The sequence below is a fragment of the Heptranchias perlo genome, chromosome 19 (assembly GCF_035084215.1).
Source record: "Heptranchias perlo isolate sHepPer1 chromosome 19, sHepPer1.hap1, whole genome shotgun sequence".
Taxonomy (NCBI): Eukaryota; Metazoa; Chordata; class Chondrichthyes; order Hexanchiformes; family Hexanchidae; genus Heptranchias; species Heptranchias perlo.
In genome coordinates, this window is record NC_090343.1 from 46,268,347 (window position 1) to 46,295,298 (window position 26,952).

The 26,952-nt window shown below is 46.9% G+C and overlaps 1 long non-coding RNA gene across 1 annotated transcript; it reads left to right on the top strand.

The window, feature by feature from the left end:
* Positions 1–1,078: 1,078 nt before the first annotated feature.
* On the top strand, positions 1,079–12,952 carry LOC137335500 (uncharacterized). Its single transcript, XR_010966437.1, has 3 exons — positions 1,079–1,168; positions 9,306–9,448; positions 12,738–12,952. It is a non-coding gene; the product is annotated as an uncharacterized lncRNA (long non-coding RNA).
* The last annotated feature ends 14,000 nt before the right edge of the window (positions 12,953–26,952 follow it).

Consider the following 26,952-nt stretch of genomic DNA (forward strand, 5'->3'; position numbering starts at 1 on the left):
TCAACGTAGAGAGAAAAAAAACCCTGCCCACTGGGCCACCGTACGGTGCGGTCGGGGGCTGTCAACACTCCAGTGAGTCAGCACACACCGTTTCCGGGAGACCAGGCCCAATCCAACAACAACAACTTGCATTTATACAGCGCCTTTAATGTCCCGAGGCGCTTCACAGAGGCATTATCAGACAAAACACTGACACCGAGCCACATAAGGAGATATGAGGACAGGTGACCAAAAGCTCGGTCAAAAAGGTGGGTTTTAAGGAGCGTCTTAAAGGAGGAGAGAGAGGTGGAGAGGCGGAGAGGTTTAGGGAGGTGATTCCAGAGCTTAGGGTCTAGACGGCTGAAGGCACGACCACCAATGGTGGGGCGAAGGAAGTCCTGTTCATTTTTGTTCCCTCCGCTTTGAAAATGAGGGCCGCACTTTACCCACGTTGCACTCCTCTAGCACCGCCACCAGTACAGTGTGACACTGTGAACTTTTAACAAGGTGTTAGTGCTGAAATAGACCCTCGGCAGGGATAGACCGCTGGTGATTTGGATTCCTGCACTGGTTAGAGAGACATTCATTATCCAGATTCCGTAATTTAAGGCAGTTTGTGGAAATGAAGTGTTTGTCCCCCCCCGGGCATCCATACAGCAGCGTTTTATGGCCATCTCAGAAGCCAGCTCATCCATTCACAAGAGCACCATTAACTCAAGTGCTAATATAACATTTCAGGCAGATTTTCTTACCAAGCTCCTACCCAGTAGAATAATATGGAAACCAGAGAAGCATATCCTCAGGCTCAGAGGCCCGTGACTTTTTATTTTGATCCCTCTACAGTATATAAATCACTAAAAGGTACACAGCGCCATGTATGCTGGCTGTGGAATTAATGGAGGGAATTGTAACCCTCCCCCCACCCCCCCCCCCCCATGACGGGCAGGAGAGGGTCGGGGTGGGGAGGGAGTTAAATTGTTAAAAATGTGAAACCTGACCCCACCCACTGCGAAAGCACTGACTTCTGGTTTGGGAGCGGGCCAGTAGCTCGCTCTGGAGAGGCAGGTCAGCGATTATAATATTTAAATGAGGCTGCCTTACTCAGATTTTGGCAACGGCTGCGGGCCGAGTTTTCAGGGTTCCGGAAACCCGGCAGCTGAAGGGAGGTGGGAGCTGCCGGATCCAGGAGGTAAGCACTTTTCCAGCACTGCTTGTGGGCCAGGAGGAACAGGAGAGCTCCCCCCGGCCCCTCAAGCAGATCTTCGGCTGCAATCTCTCTCTCTCTCTCTGTGCTTTGCCGCACTCCCCCGCGATCTGCTGACACCTTCCCCCGCGATCTCTATCTCTCCCCTTCACCTTCCCCCGCGATCTCTATCTCTCCCCCTCACCTCCCCCCGCGATCTCTATCTCTCCCCCTCACCTCCCCCCGCGATCTCTATCTCTCCCCCTCACCTCCCCCCGCGACCTCTATCTCTCCCCCTCACCTCCCCCCGCGATCTCTATCTCTCCCCCTCACCTCCCCCCGCGACCTCTATCTCTCCCCCTCACCTCCCCTCGCGATCTCTATCTCACCCCCCGCGACCTCTATCTCTCCCCCTCACCTCCCCCCGCGATCTCTATCTCTCCCCCCCACGACCTCTATCTCTCCCCCTCACCTTCCCCCGTGACCTCTATCTCTCCCCCTCACCTCCCCCCGCGATCTCTATCTCTCCCCCTCACCTCCCCCCGCGACCTCTATCTCTCCCCCTCACCTCCCCCCGCGACCTCTATCTCTCCCCCTCACCTCCCCCCGCGATCTCTATCTCTCCCCCCCACGACCTCTATCTCTCCCCCTCACCTTCCCCCGTGACCTCTATCTCTCCCCCTCACCTCCCCCCGCGACCTCTATCTCTCCCCCTCACCTCCCCCCGCGATCTCTATCTCTCCCCCTCACCTTCCCCCGTGACCTCTATCTCTCCCCCTCACCTCCCCCCGCGACCTCTATCTCTCCCCCTCACCTCCCCTCGCGATCTCTATCTCACCCCCCGCGACCTCTATCTCTCCCCCTCACCTCCCCCCGCGATCTCTATCTCTCCCCCCCACGACCTCTATCTCTCCCCCTCACCTTCCCCCGTGACCTCTATCTCTCCCCCTCACCTCCCCCCGCGACCTCTATCTCTCCCCCTCACCTCCCCCCGCGACCTCTATCTCTCCCCCTCACCTCCCCCCGCGATCTCTATCTCTCCCCCCCACGACCTCTATCTCTCCCCCTCACCTTCCCCCGTGACCTCTATCTCTCCCCCTCACCTCCCCCCGCGACCTCTATCTCTCCCCCTCACCTCCCCCCGCGATCTCTATCTCTCCCCCTCACCTTCCCCCGTGACCTCTATCTCTCCCCCTCACCTCCCCCCGCGACCTCTATCTCTCCCCCTCACCTCCCCTCGCGATCTCTATCTCACCCCCCGCGACCTCTATCTCTCCCCCTCACCTCCCCCCGCGATCTCTATCTCTCCCCCCCACGACCTCTATCTCTCCCCCTCACCTTCCCCCGTGACCTCTATCTCTCCCCCTCACCTCCCCCCGCGATCTCTATCTCTCCCCCTCACCTCCCCCCGCGACCTCTATCTCTCCCCCTCACCTCCCCCCGCGATCTCTATCTCTCCCCCTCACCTCCCCCCGCGACCTCTATCTCTCCCCCTCACCTCCCCTCGCGATCTCTATCTCACCCCCCGCGACCTCTATCTCTCCCCCTCACCTCCCCCCGCGATCTCTATCTCTCCCCCCCACGACCTCTATCTCTCCCCCTCACCTTCCCCCGTGACCTCTATCTCTCCCCCTCACCTTCCCCCGCGATCTCTATCTCTCCCCCGCGACCTCTATCTCTCCCCCTCACCTCCCCCCACGATCTCTATCTCTCCCCCGCGACCTCTATCTCTCCCCCTCACCTCCCCCCGCGATCTCTATCTCTCCCCCTCACCTCCCCCGCGATCTCTATCTCTCCCCCCCACGACCTCTATCTCTCCCCCTCACCTCCCCCCGCGATCTCTATCTCTCCCCCCGTGATCTCTATCTCTCCCCCTCACCCCCCCAACAATCTCTATCTCTCCCCCCACGCGCTCAGCCAACTCCTCCTGCGATTTCTATCCCTGCCCCTCCCCCCCACCCCGTGATCTCTGACCCCAGGATCTCTATCTCTCTCAACCCCCATCCCGCGATCTCTCTCCCAGCAATCTCTCCCCCCCAGGATCTCTCTCCTCCACAATCTCTCTACCTGTGATCTCTCTCCCCACGATCACTATCTCTCCCCCCCACTAATTCTATCTCTCCCCCTCACTGCTCCCCCCAAGACGATCTCTTTCCCAGGTGAAGGCTGGTTCCAAAAAACATCAGCAAATGTCAGCACTTTTAATGTCTCCAGCCATTCTCTAGCATCCCTGTCTCAGATGGCCATTCTGCGTGGATGAGCTTAGAGAGGGAACATTGGCAGGCTATTCAACTGCGTGGACCGTCGCGGCCGAGCTTGGGTCCCCTCCTCACCTCCACACAAGCACAATTTCCAGTAGGAGCTGGGGATTCTGCTGGCGAACAGTTCCTCCTCCCTATCCTTAGGGGCACTGGGTTCAATTGTACCACTGCCCCAGCACAGAGCGGGAAACAAACTTGACATCTTCTGGTCTTTAGGCCCCAGTGTTACACCGGGTAGTGCTTCTTTCTACTGGGACATTGGAGGGGCCAATTTATGAAATTCTGACCGTCCTTCAGCCCCACATCTGTGCCAGCTGCAATGCACTTCCATTTTTTCACTGAATTCCATAACTGTGGGCAGGGTGTGTGTTTTAGACTATAAAAATCTATAATAGCCCAAAAGGGTGCACAATCGTGCACAGCATACAGGGATCAAATATCAAGGCACATATACACATGTTGTACAGGAGATGTGTACCATACAGAGACCATGTACCCCATTTGCCAAGGCACATATACATGGGCTGTACAGGAGATAGTATCCAAACAGCCTGGCATACACTGCCATTTTTTTACCAACATGGACTGGTACCCATATAGCACTTCCAGGGAAAGCCCGCCATACATAGAGTGCCTGTACAACACTCACTGCGTACCCACACTATTTACAGTACAGGGCCAAACTCTTGGTGTGACGTGGAAAGCAGCCTTTTAATATTCTCTTTACTCAAGTTTTCTCCCCTCCTGAAGGCCCCAACTCCGAGCCAAGAGTCTATTTTGTAAGTGTGTTTAGGGGCCAGAAAGATAAATTATTTATTTATTTCTTCTAGCTCACTGAAGGCTGCTGGTTTTAATGGCTAAACCAAAGAAACATGCAGGAATTCTGCGTTCCTTCAATTCTGGCTTCTTGACCATCCCCGATTTCCTTCGCTCCATCATTGGTGGCTGTACCTTCAGCTGCCTCGGCCCTAAACTCTGGAATTCTCTCCTTAAGGCTCTCCACCTCTCTAACTCTCTCTCCTCCTTTAATACGCTCCTCGAAACCTACCTCTATGACCGAGCTTTTGGTCACCTGTCCTGATGTCCCCTTCTTTGGCTCGGTGTCAATTTTTGTCTGATTTCGCTCCTGTGAAGCTCCTTGGGATGTTTTACTACGTCACAGGCGCTATATAAATGCAAGATTTTGTCGTTGTTAACTGGTGCAGGTATAAAAGGTGAATGGGATTCAGGAGCTATTCCAGGACTGTGGCGCCTCTCCACATAGCAGACCGTGTCTGATTAATGTGTGGTCACCTCATTACCATTAGATGCTCCCCTCATGTAGCTCATGATGGGCTGGGAGAACACCTAGGGCACAGGGTGCAGCAGCTGTGAAAGAGCTGCTGCTAACCTTAAAGCTACAACACTTTTTGGGGGTCCAACAATGGCGGCCATAACCACCTCATTAATGGGTCAGCCGTGAGTATCGAAAGTTGAGGGGTGATCTGATCGAGGTGTTAAAATGTTAAAAGGATTCAATAGGGTCGATACAGAGAAACTAGAACAAAGTGACACAATCTTAAAATTAGAACCAGGCCATTCAGGAGCGAAGTCAGGAAGTACTTTTTCACACAAAGAGTAGTAGAAATCTGAAATTCTCTCCCTCAAAAGGCTATGGATGCTGGGTCAATTGAAACTTTCTAGGCTGAGATCGATAGATTTCCGTTAGGTAAGGGTTTCAAGGGGTTTGGAGTTAAGGTGGGTAAATGGGGTTGAGGTGCAGATCAGCCGTGATCTAGTTCAACGGCGGAGCAGGCTCGAGGGGCTGGCTGACCTACTCCTGTTCATATGTTCCTAGCATGTGGGTGCTAAGCAACAGGAGAACTAGGAATGTAGGATGGCCATTTTTGGATGAGACGGCCCACAGGAGGATAAGGTTATTTCTGTTTTCCCTTGAAGCTCTTGTTTGAAATGGGTGCTGAGCGATGGCAGCAGTTTTTAGGTGATTAAGCTGCATTATGGGGAGCTCCTTTTACTCTGGTACAATTCTGATGCCTTAATGTGCACATTTCACTCAGTCAGTGCGAGGCTCAGCGTAGTCCAAGCGCTCATGGCCCACGTTCTCAGGCATCAAGCACTGAATAGGCCCCAGGCCTCGGTGCCCAGTAATACGAGGCTCCAGCTTTGGGCACCTCTGATCACATTATCACTTCCAGAGGGACAGTGATTAGAAAAGCAAGAAGAAAGTGATGTTGAGTTTGTACAAGGCATTCGTTAGACCACAGTTGGAATATTGTGGGCAGTTTGGGGCACTCCCTTATAGAAACGATTTTTGGAACAATGGGATGGGTACAGGGAAGATTCACTAGAATTAGACCAAGATTAAAACACTTGAAAATTCTTGAAAAATTTGGACTTTAACTCACTGGATTAAATGATTTTGAGAGGGTAACTAGTGAAACTGGTTGGCAAATTAGTAACAAGAGGAGATACACTCGGGATTATCACTAGAAGCAGAAAGTGAGAAGATTTTATTTTTCACACTGGGCAGTTTTACTACAAGGGGCGGTTGAGGCAGTTCCTATAAGATCATTCAAGAGGGAATTGGACAAATATTTGAAGAGGAAATGCCCAATAGGATCCAGGGATAGGGCAGAGAAATGGGATTAGAGAAGATAGCGCCAGTTGAAGAGCTGGTGCCAAAACAGGCAGGATGGGTCGAATGGCCTCCTTCTTTGATTAAGTGTCTCTGACTGGAAAGAAGAAAGAAAGAACTTGCATTTACTCAGCGCCTTTCACAACCTCAGGACGTCCCAAAGCACTTTACAGCCAATTAAGTACTTTTGAAGCGTAGTCACTGATGTGATGCAGAAAACGCGGCAGCCAATTTGTGCACAGCAAGAGCCCACAAACAGCAATGTGGTAATGATTAGATAATATGTTTTAGTGATATTGGTTGAGGGATAAACATTGGCAAGGACACCGGGGAGAACTCTCCTGCTCTTCTGTGATATAATGCCATGGGATTGTTTACATCCACCTGAGAGGGCAGACAGGGCCTTGGTTTAACGTCTGATCCAAAAGACAGCACCTCCAACAGTGTAGCACTCCCTCAGTACCTGCACTGAAATGTCAGCCTAGATTTTGCGCTCAAGTCTCATAGGAACATAGGAACATGGAACAGGAGTAGGCCATTCAGACCCTCAATCCTGTTCTGCCATTCAGTGAGATCATGGTTGATCTGTATCCTAACTCCATTTAGCTGCCTTGGCTCCATTTCCCTTAATACATCTTGGTTAGCAAAAATCTATCGATCTCAGATTTAAAATTATTAATTGAGCTAGCATCTACTGCTTTTGAGGGAGAGAGTTCCACACTTCTACCACCCTTTGTGTGAAGAAGTGTTTCCTGATTTCCCTCCTGAATGGGTTGGCTCTGATTTTAAGGCTATGTCCCCGTGTCCTAGACTCCCCCACCAATGGAAAAAGTTTCTATCTACCCTATCAATTCCTTTCAAAATCCTAAAAACCTCAATCAAATCACCCCTTAACCTTCTATATTCCAGGGAATACAAGCCTAGTTTATGTAATCTCTCCTCATAATCTAACCACTGGAGCCCTGGTAACATTCTGGTGAATCTGCACTGCACTCCTTCCAAGGCCAATATATCCTTCCTAAGGTGCGGTACCCTGAACCGTACACAGTACTCCAGATGTGGTCTAACCAGGGCTTTGCATAGCTGTAGCAAAACCTCCTCCCCTTTATATTCTAGCCCTCTAGATATCAAGGCTAACATTCCATTAGACTTTTTGATTATTTTTTGTAGCTGGTCACTATAGTTTAGTGATTTGTTTACATCAACCGTTAAATCTCTTTGGACCTCCATTGTTCCTAGCTTTTCACCATTTAAAGAAATACTCGGATCGATCCTTTTTTTGATCTCACACTTACCTGTGTTGAAATCCATCTGCCACAGCTTTGCCCACTCATTTAATCTATCAATGTCTCTTTGTAATTTTATACTCTACACTACTTACTATGCCACCAATCTTTGTGTCATCGGCAAACTTGGATATATGGCTCTCTATTGTGTTATCTAAGTCATTAATAAATATAGTGAATAGTTGAGGCCCCAGCACAGATCCTTGTGGGACACCACTAGTCACTTCCTTCCAATTCGAGTACATACCCATTATCCCTACTCTCTGTCTTCTATCGCCTAACCAATCTCCTAACTAGGTCAATAATTTGCCTTCAATTCCATGAGTTTTAGTTTTAGCTAACAGTCTCTTACATGGAAGCTTATCGAATACCTTTTGGGGTCCATATAAATTACAAACATAGACATTCCCCTGTCCACTACTTTAATTACTTTCTCAAAAAATTCAACTAAGTTCGTTACACATGACCCACCCTTTACAAATCCATGTTGGCTCTCTCTAATCAGCTCATATGTTTCTAAGTGCTCAGTCACACTGTCCTTAATTATAGATTCCAATAACTTCCCCACAAAAGATGCTAGATTAACAGGTTTATAATTTTCTGGTTTCTCTCTCACACCTTTCTGAAATAATCGAGTTACATTTGTGATTTTCCAATCTAAATTCCTGAATCGAGAGAGTTTTGGAAGATTACGGCTAAAGCATCTGCAATTTCCTCACCTACTTCCTTTAAAACCCTGGGGTGGAAACCATCAGGTCCGGGGGATTTGTCAGTCTTTAGTGCAATTATTTTTTCTAATACTGTTTTCTTGCTTACGTTAACATTAGTGAGATCCAGTCCTTGATTCATTATTAGTTTCCCTGGAATGTCGGGTATATTATCCTCTTCCTCTACTGTGAAGACTGACACAAAGTCATTATTCAACAAGTCTGTCATTTCCTTATTTTCATTTGCAATATTACCCACATCTGTTTTTAAAGGGCCCACATTATCCCGGACTACCCTTTTTCTTCTAATATAATTGTAAAAACTTTGCTAATCTTGATATTCCTCATAAGTTTCTTTTTGTATTCCCTTTTTGCAGCTATTAATATTTTTTTTTGCCTTCCTTTGCTGTTCTTTATATCTCTCCCAGTCCCCTCGATCTACACTATTCTTTGTACTTCTGTGTGCTCTTTCCTTTAGTTTTATGTTATCTCTCACCTCTTTTGTTGACCATGGCTGTTTTATTTGGAAAGTAGAGCTCTTACCCCTTAGGGGTATATACTGGTCCTGTATTAAGCTAAATTCTTTTTTGAACACCTCCCACTGTTCATCTGTAGTTTTACCCGATAACAGTTTTGACCAGTTTGCCGTTGTCAGTCTCTGTCTCATCCCGTTAAAGTTAGCCTTACCGAAATCTAGAATCTAAGTAACTGTGTTACGTTTCTCCTTTTCAAACCTAACATTGAATTCGATCATATTATGATCACAGTTATATAAATGTTCCCTTACTGTTAGATTATTAACTAAGTCTGGTTCATCACTCGTTACTAATTCTAGTATGGAGTGCCTTCTTGTTGGTTCGAGAACATATTGCTCCCACAACCTTCTGACTCAGAGGCGAGAGAGCTACCAACTGAGCCAATGCTGACATCTGTTATCCTTTGTGTGGGGGAGGGGAGTTCGGCCTAACCTCCTTTCTTATTCCTAATTCCCTCATTTTTAACTCGTGTTCCTGGCATTTGAATGGTTTTGACATTGGTGAACTATTTGCCTGGATCAGCTTTGACAATTCCCTTTTATAATCTTGAACTTGTCATTGAGCTATATTCCGCATTCCAAATCGATAGAACTTTACTGTTTTGATGTCCAGACGTTATCTGAAAAAAAAATCCATGTTGAAATGTTGTTTTTACTTACAGTGATCCTTAAAAAAAACAGCTATTGATTTTATTGATTGTTCTCCCTCACATCGCCAGAAGTACTATCTTGGAACCATGACCTCCAGGCTGCTGGGCTATCCCATCATGCAATTGATACAACACTGCAGTGTTCTCTACTTCAATTAAAACATTGTGATTTAGACGTGTGCTGGAAATATTGGCCTTGAAAAGCTTGATAGGTTCGTATCTGAAGAAAGAATTTGTATAAATGCAGCGCCGTTCACAACCTCAAGACGTCCCAAAACACTTAACAGCCAATGAAGTACTTTTGAAGTCACTGCTGTAAAGTAGGAAACACAGCAGCTAATTGCACACAGCAAGATCCCACAAACAGCAATGAGATAATAACCAGATAATCTGGAGTGGGGATTGAATGCACAACCTTCTAACTCAGAGGCAAGAGTGCTACCCATTGAGCCACAGCTAATGCCTACTCTAATCCCTTCCTTGGCTATTTTAATGTAGGGTTAACCTGAAACAGGTTTACACTCCATTAAGAGTTAAGCAATTGTATGTTAGTATCTCATGATGTCAGTGAATCCTACTGTTGTTAGGCCAAAGATTCTATACCTAAAGAAACTTTACTAAAGGCTTTCTCTTTGTAGAAAAACCTAGGTGAAGGGTCAAGGCCAACATTGCAGGCCAATAAAAAGAGTGAAAGAGAAGAGAAGGAAATAGTGATTGGGTGAGGCCGAGCTCGGATTTTGGAAGCATAAAGATTTTAGGAGGATGGAGAGACTGAGGGAAGTAGCAGCAAAGCTGGTGCTTTCAGTCAGGGTGGAGAGCAAGCTGGTTGGTAGAGACCACCAGACACAGCAGTTCAGGAAGCTGTGCCCTCCCATCCACGTGACATTCCATTCCTGACGCACGGTTACACCATTCCAGCTCAAGGCCACACACTCCGGGGCAAAAGAATGGTGACCGCAACCTCACCACGGCACGGCAGGTCAGAGCTTCCCCCAACCTCTGCCCCATCGGAAAGAGTCTCACTCACCTGCCTGCCAAATGCCCATTTCCTGGAAATGTGGGCATATTTCCGCAAACAGCTCGCTGAGGGACTTTCAGGAGGGAGACAGCAGACCACAGCAGGTGCAAGTGCTTTGGCAGTTGCTTCCCTGATTTGGCCCAGTTACATTGTTTTGTTGTTTGACAGTGAGTGCACAACTCTTAACGCTCAACAGTCAATACAGTTGATGCTGTAAAATTGGATGTAAGGAAGCAAATCCAGTGAAACAAGGAAGTTCCTGAGCATAGAACCTTCACACTGATGCTTACCATGGTGCGACGTCACACTCCGGAGAGCCCCTCGCATCATTCTCTGCACTTAACGGTTTTTATAAAATACCTCTCGGTGTTTGCCCAGCACCTGTGCCTCAAAAACACTACACCTGAAGAATCGGCTGCAATCAGGGGGGCCCCCTCACTGGATGTGAGACGTGAGGCCATCAAACAGATTGCAAACCTGAGTAAAGCTGTGACTTCTGACAACCCTGCGAAAATGCCGGTTGCATCCCTCGAAAGACAGTCTGTTTAGGAGCCAGGTTTCTGATCTACTGACAATCTTGACATAAAACCAATTCGCAGACCGCCAAACTCATATCATGAGATTCCCATTAGACACCATGGGCTCAATTCAAATCTACCTTTAATACTATGGGCTGATGATGGCAAACAATCATCTCAGCCCGAGGACATTACTGCAGGAGCTCCTCAGGGCAGTGTCCTAGGCCCAACTACCTTCAGTTGATTCATCAAAGACCTTCCCTCCACCATAAGGTCAGAAGTGGGGATGTTCGCTGATGATTGCACAGTGTTTAGCTCTACTCATAATTCCTCAAATAATGAAGCAGTCCATGCCCATGTGCAGCAAGACCTGGACAACATCCAGGCTTGGGCCAATAAGTGGCAAGTAACATTTGCACCATACAAGTGCCCGGCAATGACTATTTCCAATAAGAGAGAGTCTAAGTACCTCCCTTTGACATTCAATGGCATTACCATCGCCGAATCCCCCACCATCAACATCCTGGGGGTCACCATTGACCAGAAACTTAGCTGGACCAGCAACATAAATGCCGTGGCTACTAAAGCAGGTATTCTGTGGCAAGTGGCTCACCTCCTGACTCCCCAAAGCCTTTCCACCATCTACAAGGCACAAGTCAGGAGTGTGATGGAATACTCTCCACTTGCCTGGATGAGTACAACTCCAACAACACTCAAGAAGCTCAACACCATCCAGGACAAAGAGCCCGCTTGATTGGCACCCCATCCACCATCCTAAACATTCACTCCCTTCACCAATGGCGTATCTTGGCTACAGTGTGTGCCATCTACTGCAAGTTGCCATAGCAACTTCGGTAGCACCTCCCATACCCGCAACCTTCACCACCACCAGCAGATGCATGGGAACATCATCACCTCCAAGTCACACATTATCCCATCCCGACTTGGACATATATCGGCCGTTCCTTCATCGACGCTGAGTCAAAATCCTGGAACTCCCTCCCTAATGGGACTGTGGGAGAACCTTCACCACACGGACTGCAGAGGTTCAAGAAGGCGGCTCACCACCACCTTCTCAAGGGCAATTAGGGATGGGCAATAAATGCCGGCCTTGCCAGCGATGCCCACATCCCATGAATGAATAATAATTTTAAAAAGCATCCTCATAGTGAGAGGAGCTCAAGGTATTAATATAATGATAAGTCTTCTCACCAGCCTCCCTGACTCACAAGTCAAAGGCCACTGAGAAAATAGACCAGAATTATCTTTATGCCTCACACTGCTTTTCAAACCTGTTCACCTTCCTAGAACCCTCAACTTCTTATCAAGCACCATAGATTTTGCTCAAACACAATAGGAATTTCTCCATTCTGATGTGAAATCAATGCATGGAACGGAAATGGAACCAATTTGAGCCCCGATTTAAACTCGGGCGTGAATCGGTCGGTCAAGGGATCGAGGAAATGGCAAACTCCACCCCCCCCCCACCACCCTGACCATGGCAGCGTGAGGCCTAGGTGATGTTAACTCCCAGGCAACACGTGCATGGCCCCTCTCAGTTGGCCGTCTGAAACTGTGGGAAGCGGCAGCTGGCCGGCGAGCGGGAATGGAATGTGGGGCAGGAAGAGTCCGCCAGCGGGGACCGAGGGAATGGTCCCCCACCACTCGGGTGAGCCACAGGAATGGGGGTTTCGGGAGGCGATCGGGAGCCTGGGACAGGGGAGGCCTAAACTTTTGCCCAACAAGGAAAGTAAAAAAAAAATGACCCCTTTGGGCCTCTTCTGGCCCTGACTCCTCTTCCCGCTGTCTTCACCTAGTGGCAAAACCACAAGTGATTAAAATAGCAGTCGGGCCCCCACAATGTCATTACAGCCCGGTCTGCATATTTAAAGAAGGACCTCGCTGGTTTCCAGTGAGTTAGGAGTCACCATATGTCCATTGTGACCGTTCTGTCGTTTTTACTAGGCGTCCGAGTTTGTTCAGAGAAGATCCTTCGGGAGGAGTCCCACTAAAGATTCAATCCTCATCTTCAGTCTCCTCCTGTGGGATGTTGGGATCCTGGGGTAACTCTGAGGATGTGGAGGTTGAAGAATTATTTGCGGAGATATGAAAGAATATTTTTATTTAATGGCTTGGGACTGACCATGAACTGCAAATATTTTTACAATAAAGACTTTAACACAAGACAGAAAACCAATTAATTAATTTAATTCAAGCACAATTAACGATTATGGACAACAAACATTGTGCATGAGATTTGAAGACTACTAATTATTATTGACAAGCATATTATAGCAGAAATTATGATGGTTTCTATGATGTTACGTCTTCACTATCAGTCTTTTTGACCTGGTTATTTCACTTACTGGAGTCAGAAGCAGTGTATGAAGTCAGGAGAAGGTAGGAGAACACTTGGGAAATTAAATCGAGTTACAGCGAAACAACAACACAGAAACAGGCCATTCAGCCCAACAGGTCGATGCCGGCTTTTATGCTCCACATGATCCTCCTCCCACCCTACTTCATCTAACCCTATCAGCATATCCTTCTATTCCTTTGTCCTCATGTGCTTATCTAGCTTCCCCTTAAATGCATCAAGTGGTGACCATTACTTAATTAGGGTCACATTGAAAATAGCTAAACAAAAGGAGGAGTCAAAGACAACGATTTTGGACTGAAAATTAGCTAATTTCAATCGAATGAGGAAAGGAACTAGTCTAGGATAATTAGTTGAAAAAATGGCAGATCAAACAGATGGAAGATACTTAAATTCGAGATGGTTTTGATGAGGAGAAAAGGCAGTGCATCAAATGCTGGAATTCTATGGATAGATAGAGAACTTCCGGCAAAAATAAAAGTTAAAAAGGAGACATATGATGAACATAGGGAGAATAATACAAGATGTTGGAGGGAAGTAGAAAGGGGCATTAGGGCCGGGAATTTCCTCATGACCTCTCCTGCTCCGCCATCATAACTTCGATGGAAACGTAGTTTCCGCCGATCTTACGCCGAAGTTACACTGGCTGATTGGGAGAAACCTCGAGGAAATTCCAAGCACTGGAGGGTAAGAGGGAGAACGAAAGAAGATTGAGGGTCAACATAAAGAGAAATAGCAAGGATTTTTATAAATACCTAAGAAGTAAAATAAGAGTCAAAGGAGGGGTGGGACCATTTAGATGAAGGGGGTCATCTTGAACCTGAGAGTGAGGAAACAGTGCAGGTGCTGAATAAGCATTTTGCATCAGTTTTTACACAGGAAGAAGAAAGTAGAACTATCAGAGAACCTAAGGAGGCTGTGCAGCAACCACTACTGGAGATAAGTATTCAGAAGAAAACTGTATTAAAAAATTAATGGGACTAAGAGAAGAAAAGTCACCAGGCCCAGATTGTATCCATCCCAGAATATCAATGAGGTTGGGGAGAAGATAGCAGAGGCACTAACTGTAATTTTGCAAAAGTATTTGAAAAGGGTTTGATATGTTATACCTCCGTCCAAGAAAGGAGAGAGGGATAAACCAGGGAATTATAGGGACCATAGAACCAGAGGGTTACAGCAGAGCAGAAGGCCATTTGGCCCATCATGTCCATGCTGGCTCTTTGCTAGAACAATCCAAAATTATCCCTAATTTCCTGAAGTCTCCCCATAGCTCTGTATCTTCCTCTGCTTCCAATATTTATCTGCTTTTCCCTTAAAAGATGCAATGATTTCTGCCTCAACTACTCCCTGTAGGACAATGCATCTTATCTCAGTTGACTGTAAGCATCTAGAGGTCGATTTTGACTTTTGGGTGACCAATCAGCAAAGCGTGGCTGGCCGGCCGCCCATTCTGGCGGCGAAGATGCCCCCCGCCATTTTGAGGCACCCTGCCATTTTGAGGCCCCCTAGCCTCATTTAAATCTGGCAGGCGCTACGGAGAGCCAAACAGGCCTTCCGGTGCCACTCGGCGGATTGAGGACTCAAGATCGAGCCGGGCCTGCTGCCAGCAAGGTACACCGCGGTGGGGGGAGGGGGGCGGCAGTCGCAATCGCGAAGGACGGGAGTCCCTTGGCAGCAGCGGCCCAGGTTGTAACAAATATTACAAAAATAATTCACCTCTTACCTGTGACAGGCCACTTCGGTTCCATCTGCACAGCGCAGGCTCCGTCCAGTTCAGACCTAAAATGGCAATCTATTTGCATCATAGGACCCCGATTTCCATATTAAAAGGGGCCCATCGCCTGAAACAAGCAGGTGCTTTGGACGCCTGGCGGTAGGCCGTTTTCAAAATCAGTGTCACTCTTACTGCTGAGTCAGAATGTTGAGGGTTCAAGGCTCACTCCAGAGACTTGAGCCCATAATCTAGGTTGACACTCCAGTGCAGCACCGAGGGAGTGCTGCACTGTCGGAGGTGCCGTCTTTCGGATGAGACCTTAAACCAAGGTCCCGTTTGTCCTCTCAGGTGAATGTAAAAGATCCCAAGGCACTACTTCGAAGAAGAGCTGAGGAGTTCTCCCCAGTGTTCTGACCAGCATTTATCCCTTAACCAACATCACTAAAATAGATTATCTGATCAATTATCTCATTGCATTTTGTGGGATCTTGCTGTGCGCAAATTGGCTGCTGTGTTTCCCTACGTTACGACAGTAAGTACTTCAATGGCTGTAAAGCGCTTTGGGACGTCCTGAGGTGCTGAAAGGCATTGTATAAATGTAAGTCTTTCTCTTAACGGAGAAATTAAACTATCGATTTTAAAGAATTCCTACGCTGGTACACCACAGAATAACTTAAGGGCTCCACGAAATCAATCTGCTACCAGTTCAAACGTTCTCCTTACCGCTCTCTTTCTTAATCACATTGATACAATACCTGTCCAGGCAGAACATTGAAAAAATATTTTTTCCCAAGACAAGCTGATTGTATCTGCAGATTACCTCCTGTAAGAACTTGTGAGATCGCTTTCATTTTTATTCAAGTACAATAGGAAAATGGGACAAATGGATTAATCAAGACGGGAAAGGAGGAGACTGAGGAGTTCAGAGTCACAAGGTACTCCAAGACCCGTCTAGACACTGTGTCAAGAGTATTTGTCCAAAACAGGCGCCAAGGGTACAATGGTCATTAATCAGAGAGAAACGCTCTCAAAATGAGAGTGAATATTAAAAAAGAAAGTCACCGTATTACATCAAGGGCCTGGCAGGAGAATTATCTGATTGAAATTTTCTATGAAAGACCTCTCCAGCGAGAAGCTGTCAGACTGTATCAGCTCCTCAGCTTGTTAGGAAATGGCAAATGGTTGTTTACACGCTTGTCTGAAACACTCAGACTCTCGCTGTACAGACAAGCGGGTGACATGTCTCATCTGCCCACCCCCACCACCCCCCCCCCCCCCGCTATTTTTTGGACTCCACACCAGAGGCTATGCTAAGGATTCAGGAAGGGTAAAAACGTCAGTGTCCAGCTCCCTTCAGTAGGGTTAACGCTCAGGCTTTGGAGCTAAACATTAACCCTTTCACCACCACAGTATCGTTTCCGTCTCCGCAGTAATCAAATTTAACAGGATTACGGTAATAAGTTCACGAAAGAAAATAACAGACCAGGAATTTCAATTGGAGCTGCTCAGGAGAGCGACGGAAACCCAGGACTTCTGCCGCTCTTCCGGAGAAGTTACTACGGCGGAGTGGGATTAGCTCCGAGGAATTTTTTTAAATTACTATTCTTTCTTGGGATGTGGGCATCGTTGGCAAGGTCAGCATTTATTGCCCATCCCTTATTGCCCTTGAGAAGGTGGTGGTGAGCCGCCTTCTTGAACCGCTGCAGTCCGTGTGGTGACGGTTCTCCCACAGTGCTGTTAGGAAGGGAGTTCCAGGATTTTGACCCAGCGACGATGAAGGAACAGCGATCTATTTCCAAGTTGGGATGGTGTGTGACTTGAAGGGGAACGTGCAGGTGGTGTTGTTCCCATGTGCCTTCTGACCTTGTCCTTCTAGGTGGTAGAGGTCGCGGGTTTGGGAGATGCTGTCGAAGAAGTCTTGGTGAGTTGCTGCAGTGCATCCTGTGGATGGTACACACTGCAGCCACGGTGCGCTAGTGGTGGAGGGAGTGAATGTTTAAGCCGGTAGTGGAGGGAGTGAATGTTTAAGCCGGTAGTGGAGAGAGTGAATGTTTAAGCCGGTAGTGGAGGGAGTGGGTGTTTAAGCTGGTAGTGGAGGGAGTGAATGTTTAAGCCGGTAGTGGAGAGAGTGAATGTTTAAGCCGGTAGTGGAGAGAGTGGGTGTTTAAGCCGGTAGTGGAGGGAGTGAATGTTTAAGCCGGTAGTGGAGAGAGTGAATGTTTAAGCCGGTAGTGGAGAGAGTGGGTGTTTAAGCCGGTAGTGGAGGGAGTGAATGTTTAAGCCGGTAGTGGAGGGAGTGGGTGTTTAAGCCGGTAGTGGAGGGAGTGAATGTTTAAGCCGGTAGTGGAGGGAGTGGGTGTTTAAGCCGGTAGTGGAGGGAGTGAATGTTTAAGCCGGTAGTGGAGAGAGTGGGTGTTTAAGCCGGTAGTGGAGGGAGTGAATGTTTAAGCCGGTAGTGGAGGGAGTGAATGTTTAAGCCGGTAGTGGAGGGAGTGAATGTTTAAGCCGGTAGTGGAGAGAGTGGGTGTTTAAGCCGGTAGTGGAGAGAGTGAATGTTTAAGCCGGTAGTGGAGAGAGTGGGTGTTTAAGCCGGTAGTGGAGAGAGTGGGTGTTTAAGCCTGTGGATTGGGGTCTCTAAATCTTCTATTTCTACAATTGATACAAATATAAACCTTGACAAAAGCATAACTATTGTTGGAATGATATTGAGCAGCTCGGTTTAGGGTTCTGGTGATCAAGTTTCACTCATTCTGTGGGAGATGAACCGACTTGGTTTGGAAATTAAGTCTATTCCTGCAATTCGCCAATGGCTCGACTGATAAGTGGGCCGCCTGGTGGGAAGGTTTTGATTGCCGGTCTGTGCTGAGTTAACCGATCTGAGCCAGCGAGCATTGCAACTGGCCTCTGTGCTCCTGGGCTGGAAGAGGAGAAAAGTCAGCGGGGTCCTCTCTGCAGTGACTCCTGCTGGAAACATAAGGAAGAGGACAGGATCTGGCCCAGCTGTGACGTCCTCTAGTCTCCCCTCTCCCAGCTGACACTGCCTATGTTCTCACATGAAGAATGACCAGATATCACAGCCTTAATAGGATGCAGTCAAAGCAATTACCTCTCCTTTATTTTCTAGATGTCAGCCTGGGCTCAGTGGTAGCACTCTCACCTCTGAGTCAGAAGGCCGTGGGTTTGAGCCCCACTCTGGAGACTTGAGCACAAAATATAGGCCGACACTCCCAACGCAGTTACTGAGGGAATGCTGCACCATCGGATGTGCCGTCTTTTGGATGAGATGTTAAACCGAGGCCCCGTCTGCCCTCTCATATGAACAGTACTATTTTGAAGAAGAGCTGGGGAATTCTCCCTGGTGTCCTGGCCAATATTTATCTTTCAACCAACATCACTAGAACAGATTATCTGCTCATTATCACATTTGCTGTTTGTGGGATCTTGCTGTGCGCAAATTAGCTGCCGTGCTTCCCACATTACAACAGTGACTACACTTCAAAAATACTTCATTGGCTGTAAAGTGCTTTGGGACGTCCTAAAGTCATGAAAGGCGCTATATAAAAGCAAGTTCTTTATTTGGTTTCCATGGCACTGTTTTTAAAGTTTGCCTGCCACATTGATTGGTTTAAAAACATCAAGATATCAATCCAGAGACCTGGTCTACCTAGGGTCCAGGATTGTCCTGGAGTCTCCAGGAATTAAAGATTAATCTCCTGGATAATGCTGCAAGCAAAACCCTGGAGAAAAATCATTGGGACATTAAAAAAATTGAGTGTTTTGTCATTTTTTTTGAACACTTTTGTTCATTAGTTATAAAAATGTTGGAGATGGAGAAAAAAAGGCTGTTTGAGTGGGTGGGGCAGTTGGAAGTGGGAGGTCATGTGATGAAACCAGAGTTGGCAACCCATCTTCTAGTGTCGAAGCATGCCACCTCCTAGGCCTCTAAAAAGGCTCTGCTCTGTGAGCATAGGTGATAATCTCTGATTTTCAGCAAATTATCTCTCCTGCGGAGGAGGGTAGAGCTAATACAGGTTGCTCTTAGCGGTTTGTTCATTCCACCCATAATAAGAATGTCTTATCTCTGAAGCCCAGACTAGGAATCCTATTAGGACCGGCCTGTGTAAGCTCGTTTCTTCCCAAAATACCACATGAACCCAAAATTAAGAATATAAGAAAGCATTAAATGAGGAAAGTCATTGGCCTGATCAAAAGCCACTGTTCCCCGCAAACAATGCAAAATAACCCTATCATGGGCCCTCCTGAGGGAAGATTGTGCCTAATGCTCCCTTGGGCCCCAAAGGTAATCAAAGGAAACTCAACTACATTCATCTATCCTCAAATCTCCACTATTCAACGATAGCCTTCTGCCCTCCAGACAGCAGCCCCCTCCCCATTGTGTCCCATTCAGTACTTGGTCACCTCAGCCCTGACCTATCAATATAAGGTGAGGTGGAAGAAGAAATTCTGGCTGTGCAGTGCGAAGGTACAGAATAAGATATACCGTTAAAGAAGAAAGAAAACACTAGTAGTTTCAGGATACCGGGGATAATAAAGGGGTTAGCAACCAAATAAAATTGAAGAGGGCCTACATGAATAATAATAATAAAAAAGTTAAAGGAGAATGTGAGAAAATGAGAAAAGAGCTTACAATCAGGATAAGGAAAGGTAAATGAGAGCATGGGATAAAACATCAAAAGGAACAGAAAAGTATTTTACTAGTATATTAATAAAAAGAGAACTGTTAAAAGTAAGGTGGAAACCCTGAAAGGAGAGGATTGTCAATTTGATGATCAAAAAATTGGCGGAGATAGAATCATATGGCACAGAAGGAGGGCATTCGGCCCACTGTGTCTGTGCCGGCTCTTTGAAACAGCTATTCAATTAGTTCACTCCCCTGCTCTTTCCCCATAGCCCTGCACATTTCTCCTTTTCAAGTATTTATCCAATTTGTTTTTGAAAGTTACTATTGAATCTGCTTCCACCTCCCTTTCAGGCAGTGCATTCCAGATCATCACAACTCACTGCATAAAAAATTTTCTCCTCATCTCCCCCGTGGTTCCTTTGCCAATTATCTTAAATCTGTGTCCTCTGGTTACTGATTCTCCTGCCAGTGGTAACAGTTTCCCCTATCTACTTTATCAAAACCCACTCATAATTTTGAACACCTCTATTAAATCTCCCCTTAACCTTCTCTGCTCTAAGGAGAGCAACCCCAGCTTCTCCAGTCTCTCCGCATAACTGAAGTCCCTCATCCCTGGTAATATTCTAGTAAATCACCTCTGCACCCTCTCCAAGGCCTTGACATCCTTCTTAAAATGAATATATATATAGTGAATATATACATAGTGAATATATATAACAATTATATACATAGTGAATATATATATACACATAGTGTATGTATATATAAATGGTGAACATGTATACATAATGAATATATATACATAGCGGAAATGTATATATACATAGTGAATATATATATAGTGAATACTGTATATATACATAGTGAATATATATATAGTGATTATATAAATAGTGAATATATATACTCACTATCTAGCCTCAAGTACAATCACCTGAGCAAGGTTCCAGAGAACAGAACCCGTAATCCAAGAGTCAGCACCTTGAATTATATAGATTTTAAATCACTGGTGTTCATCCTCCACATGGTGCAGTCGTCCTAATCCCATGTGCCCATCCATTCCCATCTCCCTTTGTTCCCGTCTCCTTCAACCACTTACCTAACCTGTACTTAAATGTTGAGGAGAGGAGAGGGGAAAGCAGAAAGTGGGTGGCTAGTCGTCAAGTGGGTAACTCAGCTAAGGCAAGTCATGGCAGCAGACCTCGCACCCGTGATATGCTCCTCCTGCAAGATGTGGGAAGTCATGGACACTACCAGTGTCCCTGCCGACCATGTGTGCGGGAAGTGTGTCCACCTGCAGCTACTGACCGATCGTATCTCGGAGCTGGAGCTGCGGGTGGACTCACTGTGGAGCATCCGCGATGCAGAGAAACTCGTGGATAGCACGTTTAGCGAGTTGGTCACACCGCAGGTAAAGGGTATACAGGCAGGAAGTGAATGGGTGACCACCAGGAAGAGTAAGAGATGCAGGCAGGTAGTGCAGGGGTCCCCTGTGTCCATCCCCCTCTCAAACAGATATGCCACTTTGGATGCTGTTGGGGGGGATGACTTATCAGGGGAAGGCAGCAGCAGCCAACTTCCTGGCACCACGGGTAGCTCTGCTGCACAGGCTGGGAGGAAAAAGAGTGGCAGAGCTATAGTGATAGGGGACTCAATTGTAAGGGGAATAGACAGGCGTTTCTGCGGCCGCAACCGAGACTCCAGGATGGTGTGTTGCCTCCCTGGTGCAAGGATCAAGGATGTCTCGGAGCGGCTACAGAACATTTTGGAGGGGGAGGGCGAACAGCCAGCTGTCGTGGTGCACATAGGCACCAACGATATAGGTAAAAAAGGGGATGAGGTCCTAAAAGCAGAATATAGGGAGTTAGGAGGTAAATTAAAAAATAGGACCTCAAAGGTAGTAATCTCAGGATTGCTGCCAGTGCCACGTGCTAGTCAGAGTAGAAATAGGAGGATATTTCAAATGAATACGTGGCTAGAGGAATGGTGCAAGGGGGAGGGATTCAAATTCCTGGGACACTGGAAACGGTTCTGGGGGAGGTGGGACCAGTACAAACCGGACGGTCTGCACCTGGGCAGGGCCGGGACCGCTGTCCTAGGAGGAGTGTTTGCTAGTGCTGTTGGGGAGGGTTTAAACTAAAGTGGCAGGGGGTTGGGAACCTGAGCAGGGAGAGAGAGGAAAGCGTAACCGGAAGGGACAGAAGGTATGGAGTAATAGGTAAAGTATTAAAAAAGTAAAAAGCAGGAACTAAGCGTCACAAAACAGATTTGAAAGTTCTTTATCTGAATGCACGTAGCATTCGTAATAAAATGGACGAGTTAACGGCACAAATAACTACGTATGGGTATGATCTTGTGGCCATTACAGAAACATGGCTGCAGGGTGACAACGACTGGGAATTAAATATGCCAGGGTATTTAACAATCAGGAAGGACAGGCAGGAAGGAAGGGGAGGTGGGGTGGCTATGTTAATAAAGGAAGGAATCACTGTAATACAGAGAAATGATATTGGGACAAAGCATCAAGATAATGAAACAGTTTGGGTGGAGATAAGGAATAATAAGGGAAAAAAAACATTAGTGGGCGTAGTATATAGGCCTCCTAATAGTTGCAACTCTGCTGGAAGAAGTATTAATCAGGAGATAGTCGGGGCATGTAATAAGGGAACAGCCATAATTATGGGGGATTTTAATTATCATATTAACTGGGCAAATCAAATTGGGCAGAGCAGCCTTGAGGACGAGTTCATTGAGTGCATCAGGGATGGATTTCTTGAGCAGTATGTAACTGATCCTACAAGGGGGCAGGCAACCTTGGACCTGGTCCTGTGTAATGAGTCAGGATTAATTAATAATGTCCTAGTTAAGGATCCCCTTGGAACGAGCGACCACAACATGGTTGAATTCCATATCCAATTAGAGGGTGAGAAGGTTGATTCTCAAACAAGCGTACTGAGCTTGAATAAAGGAGACTATGATGGTATGAGAGCGGAATTGATTAAAGTGGACTGGGAAAATAGATTAAAGGGTAAGACGGTACATGAGCAGTGGTGTTCATTTAGGGAGTTATTTTACAACTTTCAAAATAAATATATTCCACTGAGGAAAAAAGGGTGTAAAAGAAATGACAGCCATCCGTGGCTAAGTAAAGAAATCAAGGATAGTATCCGACTAAAAACAAGGACATATAAGGTAGCCAAACTTAGTGGGAGGATAGAAGATTGGGAATTCTTCAAAAGACAGCAAAAAGTAACTAAAGGATTGATTAAGAAAGGGAAGTTAGATTATGAAAAGAAATTAGCAAAAAATATAAAAACAGATAGCAAGAGTTTCTATAGTTATATAAAAAGAAAAAGGGTGGCTAAGGCAAACATAGGTCCCTTAGAGGATGAGACCGGGAAATTAATGGTGGGAAACATGGAGATGGCAAAAATGCTGAACAAATATTTTGTTTCAGTCTTTACAGTAGAGGACACTAAGAATATCCCAACACTGGACAAACAGGGGACTCTCGGGGGGGAGGAGCTAAATACGATTAAAATCACTCAAGAGATGGTACTCAGTAAAATAATGGGACTCAAGGTGGATAAATCCCCTGGACCTGATGGCTTCCATCCTAGGGTCTTGAGGGAAGTGGCAGTAGGGATTGTGGATGCTTTGGTGATAGTTTTCCAAAATTCCCTGGACTCAGGAGAGGTCCCGGCAGATTGGAAAACTGCTAATGTAACACCGTTATTTAAAAAGGGTAGTAGGCAGAAGGCTGGAAATTATAGGCCAGTTAGCTTAACATCTGTGGTGGGTAAAATTTTGGAGTCTATTATTAAGGAGACAGTAACGGAACATTTAGATAAGCATAATTTAATAGGACAAAGTCAGCATGGCTTTATGAAGGGGAAGTCATGTCTGACAAATTTGCTTGAGTTCTTCGAGGATATAACGTATAGGGTGGATAAAGGGGAACCAGTGGACGTAGTGTATTTAGACTTCCAGAAGGCATTCGACAAGGTGCCACATAAAAGATTATTACTTAAGATAAAAAATCACGGGATTGGGGGTAATATTCTGGCATGGGTGGAGGATTGGTTATCGAACAGGAAGCAGAGAGTTGGGATAAATGGTTCATTTTCGGACTGGCAACCAGTAACCAGTGGTGTTCCACAGGGGTCGGTGCTGGGTCCCCAACTCTTTACAATCTATATTAACGATTTGGAGGAGGGGACCGAGTGCAACATATCAAAATTTGCAGATGATACAAAGATGGGAGGGAAAGTAGAGAGTGAGGAGGACATAAAAAACCTGCAAGGGGATATAGACAGGCTGGGTGAGTGGGCGGAGATTTGGCAGATGCAATATAATATTGGAAAATGTGAGGTTATGCACTTTGGCAGGAAAAATCAGAGAGCAAGTTATTTTCTTAATGGCGAGAGACTGGAAAGTACTGCAGTACAAAGGGATCTGGGGGTCCTAGTGCAAGAAAATCAAAAAGTTGGTATGCAGGTGCAGCAGATGATCAAGAAAGCCAACGGAATGTTGGCTTTTATTGCTAGGGGGATAGAATATAAAAACAAGGAGGTATTGCTGCAGTTATATAAGGTATTGGTGAGACCGCACCTGGAATACTGCATACAGTTTTGGTCTCCATACTTAAGAAAAGACATACTTGATCTCGAGGCAGTACAAAGAAGGTTCACTCGGTTAATCCCGGGGATGAGGGGGCGGACATATGAGGAGAGGTTGAGTAGATTGGGACTCTACTCATTGGAGTTCAGAAGAATGAGAGGCGATCTTATTGAAACATATAAGATTGTGAAGGGTCTTGATCGGGTGGATGCAGTAAGGATGTTCCCAAAGATGGGTGAAACTAGAACTAGGGGGCATAATCTTAGAATAAGGGGCTGCTCTTTCAAAACTGAGATGAGGAGAAACTTCTTCACTCAGAGGGTGGTAGGTCTGTGGAATTTGCTGCCCCAGGAAGCTGTGGAAGCTACATCATTAGATAAATTTAAAACAGAAATAGACAGTTTCCTAGAAGTAAAGGGAATTAGGGGTTATGGGGAGCGGGCAGGAAATTGGACATGAAGCTGAGTTCGGATCGGTCAATGCCCTGTGGGTGGCGGAGAGGGCCCAGGGGCTATGTGGCCGGGTCCCGCTCCGACTTCTTGTGTTCTTTAGATTTGTGGTTGGGATCAGATCAGCCATGATCTTATTGAATGGCGGAGCAGGCTCGAGGGGCCAATTGGCCTACTCCTGCTCCAATTTCTTATGTTCTTATGTTCTTATGTTCTTATGTCAACTAAATAAATTCTAAACAGATCAACGCTTGTACTGTACTGGAAGTTAAGCAGCCAAGCATATAGCACCCCATCAAAGTCATTCCATTATACTTCTGATCATCACTCACTTATGGCTCCATTGCTCGTGAGTTATGTTCATATGTCACTGGCATGTCAAAGGGTTTACCCACATCATCGGAACGCCAAGGTACGTTAATGTCCTCGAAGCTCAGTCCAACCTGTCGTACTCTTTATAGTAAATATACCGACTGTATTATTTCCCAGCAGTCAGCACCAGGTTATCACTCAATACATGTGTCACCAGTCGATCATTCTTCCATGTGGATTAGCCACGATCATGTAAAGTCACCTGGGCTATGACTGGGGTTATGGACCCGGCCTGTGATTGGGGTTATGGACCTGGGTTGTGATTGGAGTTATGGACCCGGCCTGTGATTGGGGTTATGGACCCGGCCTGTGATTGGGGTTATGGACCCGGCCTGTGATTGGGATTATGGACTTGGGCTGTGATTGGGATTATGGGCCTGACCTGTTACTGAGATTATGGACCTGGCCTGTGATTGGAGTTATGGACCTGGGCTGTGATTGGGATTATGGACATGTGCTGTGATTGGGATTAGAAGCCTGACCTGTGACTGAGATTATGGACCTGGCCTGTGATTGGGGTTATGGACCTGGGCTGTGATTGGGATTATGGACTTGGGCTGTGATTGGGATTATGGGCCTGACCTGTTACTGAGATTATGGACCTGGCCTGTGATTGGAGTTATGGACCTGGGCTGTGATTGGGGTTATGGACATGTGCTGTGATTGGGATTAGAAGCCTGACCTGTGACTGAGATTATGGACCTGGCCTGTGATTGGGGTTATGGACCTGGGCTGTGATTGGGGTTATGGACCTGGACTGTGATTGGGGTTATGGACATGGGCTGTGATTGGGGATATGAACCTGGGTTGTGATTGGGGTTATGGACATTGGCTGTGATTGGGGTCATGGACCTGGGTTGTGATTGGGGTTATGGACATGGGCTGTGATTGGGATTATGGACCTGGGCTGTGATTGGGGTTATGGACCTGGACTGTGATTGGGGTTATGGACATGGGCTGTGATTGGGGATATGAACCTGGGCTGTGATTGGGGTTATGGACATGGGCTGTGATTGGGATTATGGGCCTGACCTGTTACTGAGATTATGGACCTGGCCTGTGATTGGAGTTATGGACCTGGGCTGTGATTGGGGATATGAACCTGGGTTGTGATTGGGGTTATGGACATTGGCTGTGATTGGGATTATGGACCTGGGCTGTGATTGGGATTATGGACCTGGGCTGTGATTGGGATTATGGACCTGGGCTGTGATTGGAGTTATGGACCTGGGCTGTGATTGGGATTATGGACCTGGGCTGTGATTGGGATTATGGACCTGGGCTGTGATTGGGGTTATGGACCTGGGCTGTGATTGGAGTTATGGACCTGGGCTGTGATTGGGGTTATGGACATTGGCTGTGATTGGGGTTATGGACCTGGGCTGTGATTGGGGTTATGGACCTGGCCTGTGATTGGGATTATGGACCTGGGCTGTGATTGGAGTTATGGACCTGGGCTGTGATTGGGGTTATGGACATTGGCTGTGATTGGAGTTATGGACCTGGGCTGTGATTGGGGTTATGGACCTTGGCTGTGATTGGGATTATGGACTTGGGCTGTGACTGGGGTTATGGACCTGGGTTGTGATTGGGGTTATGGACATGTGCTGTGATTGGGATTAGAAGCCTGACCTGTGACTGAGATTATGGACCTGGGTTGTGATTGGGGTTATGGACCTTGACTGTGATTGGGGTTATGGACATGGCCTGTGATTGGGATTAGAAGCCTGACCTGTGATTGGGATTATGGACCCGGCCTGTGATTGAGATTATGGACTTGGGCTGTGATTGGGGTTATGGACATGTGCTGTGATTGGGATTAGAAGCCTGACCTGTGATTGGGATTATGGACCCGGCCTGTGATTGAGATTATGGACTTGGGCTGTGACTGGGGTCATGGACCTGGGCTGTGATTGGGATTAGAAGCCTGACCTGTGACTGAGATTATGGACCTGGCCTGTGATTGAGGTTATGGACCTTGGCTGTGATTGGGGTTATGGACCTTG